We start from the raw sequence: 5,276 nt of genomic DNA on the forward strand, positions 1-5,276 counted from the left end.
TTTCTTATGGCCTGTCTGAGCTCTTTCTAACAACAAATATTGGTACTTAAAATAGCCAATCCAAATCAAAGAAAATGGAATCTGACCACTTACCACTATTTTCATTACTACTACCTTAATCTATCATCTTTCACCTGGACTATATATACCTTTCTGTGTTGCAAAGAAAATTCCTGGAATGTGGCTCTGACTTCATTGCTACTGAAAGTAGTTGATCCAGAACAATTTCACATTTTCCAAAGATGATAATCAAAAAACAAAAGAGGGACTTTCAGATTCTAGAAATGACCGAGTATCTTATATTGGATAAATACTTTTATTACTAATAATTATAAAACTGGGCAGTAAGGCAGTAAGATTTTAAAAGAGATTAGAAAGCAATCAAAAGCATACATATAGAAGAGGATGTATTAATTTTTTTTTTTTTTTTTTTTTTTTTTAGCAGTGCTGATGATCAAACCTGGGCCTTTGTTTTTACTAGGCAAGCATGAATGCATTTTTTCAATGTTAAGTCACTTTTGTATTTCTGGAATAAGCCTCACTTTGTCATGAGGTATACTACCTTATATATATTGGTTTGCTAAAATTTAAATTTTTTTCATCTATGTTCATGGGGAGTATGGGACTGTTGTTTCTTTCCTTACAATATCTATTTAATATCAGGGTAGTGCTGGGCTTTTTAAATGAGTTGGCAAATTTCAATTATTTTGGAGAGTTTTATATTGGTATTATTTCTCAGATGGTAGAATTTACCAGTGAAGACTTCTGGGCCTGGAGTTTTTCTAGTGGAGAGAATTTTAACTATAAATTTAATAACTATGATAGATACATGGTTATTATGGTTACGTGTATCTTCAGTGAACTTCATAAGCCCTCACAAGACAAAATGAAATGTCCATTTCATCTAAGTTCCCAGATTTATTGGATTAAATTATTAAAAGTGTTTCCTTATTATCATTTTAATGTCTATGGAATCTATAGTGAAGGAACATCTCTTTTGGTATTGGTCATTTGAATTTTCTTTTTTATGTTTGATCTGTCTGGCTCATGGCTGATCTTTTTATTTATTTATTTTTCTCTGATAGGGGGATTGTACCCAGAGGTGCTCTACTACTATAAAGTAAAAAGGTCTCAGTCCTTGCCTTCCTGTTGCCTCAGCCTCCCGAGTTGCTGGGTTTACAGGTGTGCATCATGTTCCTGGCTGATTTATCTTTTTTTTTTTTAATCTTCAATAATCAGCTTTTGGTTTAATTGATTTTTTTGTTTTCTGTTGGATTTTCTGTGTTTGATTTGTTCTCCAGTCTGTATTATTTCCTTTCTTAATTTTACCTGAGATTAAAATACTTTTTTGTCAAGTTTCTGTAGGTGGGGTCATTGATTTGAGATTGATTTTTCCCTATAACATTTAGTATTACAGATGTCCTTTAAGTACATTTTAACTGTATCCCACAGATTTTCACAAATTATTTTAATTCAATTAAAAAAACTTTCTAATTTCTCTTTGGTTTCTTCTTTGATATGTGGATTATTTAAAAGTGTGTAAGTTTCCTATATTTTTAGTTTACTAGATACTATTCCTCTATTGATTTTTTTTTATTTTTAAATTAGGGGTGCTTAACCACCGAGCCACATCCCCAGCCCTAATCTTACCTTATACTTTTATTTTTTTATTTTGAGACAGGGTCTTGCTAAGCTGCTTAGGGACTCATTAAGTTGCTGAGGCTGGTTCTGTACTTGAGATCCTCCTGCTTCAGCCTCCTGAGTCACTGGGATTATAGGTGTGCATCACCATCATGCTCTTGTACTTTTTAATATTTAATTTAACTCTATTATGGTCAAAGAATATACTTGGGATGATTTGAATCCTTTCAAAATATTATTGAAATTTGTAGTGCTGATTCTGGTCCATTTTGGTGTTATATGTGTGCTTGAAAAGAATGTATATTCTGCTGTTGTCCCAGGAGTTCTGAAAATACCAATGAGCACAAATTAGGGTTTTTCTTTTCTTTTCCTTTAGAGAGATGAAGTCTCACTGTGTTGCTGGTGTTGACCTTGAACTCCTGGGCTCAAGAGATCCTCCCGCACAGCTAGAACTATAGGCACAAGCCACTGTGGCAGGCTGATAGTGTTGTTTAAGTATTCTTTATTCTTTCTAAATTTCTACCAACTGTTCAGCCAGTTATCTAGAGAATGTTATTGAAATCTCCAACTATTCTGGAGTTTTTTATTTCTCTTTTCAGTTCTATGAGCTCTTGCTTCACATTTGCAAGATCCATTATTACACTTAGGGCAATTGATCCTTGTATCATCGTGAATAACTTTTTTATTTCTTGATATTATTCTTTCTTTGAAACCTATCTTGTTCAATATTAATATAGCCACTCCAATCACTTTCTTTTGATTAGTATTAGCATAATATAACTTTTCCATTTTTAAGCCTATGTGAATCTTCATATTTAATGCACATTCTTATAGTTAATGTATAGTTGGATTTTAGCTTTTACCAGAATTGACAATTTCTGAATTTAATGAGGGAAAATTTAGACCATTTATGTATAATGTGATTTTTTTTTGTATTCTAGGGTTCAGGTTTATCATCTTGGTATTTATTTTCTATTCATCTTATTGTTTTATGCTCCCTTTTTCCTTTATTCAGCCTTTATGTTTTGATGATTTGAATTTTAAATTCCATTTTATCTCTGTTAGTAGCTGTAATTCTTTTAAAAATTATAATGATTGTTTTATCATGTATAACATGTGTCTGTTAGTTTCCTAAGGCTATTGTAAGAAAGTATGAAAACAACAAATATTTTTTCTCACTATTTGGGAATCTAGAAGTCTGAAATCACTGTATTGGCAAGATTGGTTTCTAAGGAAGGCCTTGAAGGAGAATCTGGTTTTTGCCTCTCTCCTAGCATCTGGAGATTGCTGGCAATCCCTGGTGTCTCTTGGTTTGTTAAAAGCATCATTTCAGTCTCAGCTTCTGTATTCACAGTATTTCCCTGTGTCTTTGATGTGACCATCTTCTCTTTGTGTGTGTCTGTGTGCCCAAATTTCCCTTTTCTTATAGGACAGCAATTATTAGATGAAGGTCCATTGTAATCTGATCTACTTCATCTTAACTTGATTATACCTACAAAGACCTGTTTCCAAATAAGGACATATTCATAGGTATTTGAATTATGACCTAAACATTTGAGGAAGCACAATTCTACCCACAACAACATCTTTAGCTTCTCATAACCTACCTTCAAGTAATATTATGCCACTTTATATATAGTGTAAGAATCTTACTTTATACTTTCATTTCTTCCTTCCTCATCTGTGTTATTGTCATACATTTACTTCTACAAATGTTACAAGCCAGGTAATAAATAATAATTATTTTTCAATAGTCACTTTTTTTTTTTTGGTACCGAACCCAGGGGTGCTTTACCACCATCCAATAACATATTCATTCATCCTGTAATAGGTACTTAGGTTAATTCCACTTTTTGATATAAATAGTAGGAATGTGGGGCTGGAGCTATGGCTCAGGGATAGAGCACTTGCTTGGCATGTGTGAGGCCCTGGGTTCAATCCTCAGCACCCATATAAATAAATAAAATAAAAGATCCATTGAGGACTAAAAAATATCTTTAAAAAATAAATAGTAGGAATGGGAGTGCAGATATCATTTAGACATACTAATTTCATTTCCTTTAGACATAAACCCAATAGTAGAATTGTTGGATTCTATGATATTTCTATTTCTGTCCCCCACCCCTCGGGTGGAATCTCCAAACTTTTCCATAATGGCTGTACTAATTTATATGCCCACCATTAGTGTGAGAGTTCTCCTTTCTCTACATCCTCACAAGTATTTATTTTTTGTCTTTTTGATAATAGTAATTTTTTAATATTTTTCAGTTGTAGGTGGACACAATACCTTTATTTTACTTTTCATGTGGTGCTGAGGATTGAACCCAGTGCCTCACACATGCTAGGTGAGCACTCTACCCCTGAACCATAACCCCAGCCTCTGATAATAGCCATTTTTGCCTGGGGTGAAATGACATATCATTGTGGTTTTGATTTATATTTTCCAGATAATTAGTGATATTGAACATTTAAAAATATATTTCCTGGTTATTGTATGTCTTCTTTTGAGAAATGTCTATTCCAATCATTTATCAATTTTAATTTTTTGAAAGGTCAAGTATTTTATTTTTAAAATTTTTTTAAATTCTAATTTGTTATTATGACAGCAGAATGCATTGCAATTCATAGTACACATATAGAACACAACTTTTCTTATCTATGGTTGCACACAGAGTAGAGTCACACCATTTGTGTCTTCATACATGTACTAAGGATAATTATGTCCATCTCATTCCACTGACCTTCCTACCCCCATACCCCCTCCCTTCCCCTCCCTCACCTTTGGTCTATCTAGAGTTTGTCTAATCATCCCTTGCCCCCAACCCCAACCAGCCCCATTATGAATCAGCGTCCGTATATCAGAAAAAACATTCATCATTTGTTTTTCTGGGATTGGCTAACTTCACTAAGCTTTATCTTCTCCAACTCCATCCATTTACCTGTAAATGCCATGATTTTATTCTCTTTCAATACTAAATAGTATTCGTTGTGTATATATACCACATTTTCTTTATCCATTCCCCTACTGAAGGGCATCTAGGTTGGTTCCACAGTTTAGCTATTGTGAATTGTGCTGCTATAAACATTGATGTGGATGTGGCCCTGTAGTATGCTATTTTTAAATCCTTTGGGTATAGACCTAGCAGTGGGATAGCTGGGTCAAATGGTGGTTCCATTCCTAATTTTCCAAGGAATCTCCATAGTGCTTTCCAAATTGGCTGCACCAATTTGCAGTCCCACCCGCAATGTCCATTTTTTTATATAAACTCAAAATTTATTACAGAAATTAAAGAGAAGGATAATGTGAATATATAAAAAGAATTACTAAAGATCATAATTGATATTGAAAACTTTCCAGTCATATATTTTAACAACTTATTGTTGAAGATAATTAGTCTCCTTTTTACAATATGGATCAATAAGACCAACTGGCACAAAGCAGACAAGGTGATCGATTCTAAGACATATGGAGTAATGGGTTGAGACAGAATAATCAGCTATCTTGCTATTTGCCAATTTCATTAGCATATCTGTTCTGGTTTATTTATTTTATTAGTTGCTCAAAACATTACAATGATCTTGACATATCATACATTTGATTCAAGTGGGGTTTGAATTCTTTTTTTTCCACGTGT

This window comes from Spermophilus citellus (assembly GCF_964194105.1).
Source record: "Spermophilus citellus genome assembly, chromosome: 2".
Lineage (NCBI taxonomy): Eukaryota > Metazoa > Chordata > Mammalia > Rodentia > Sciuridae > Spermophilus > Spermophilus citellus.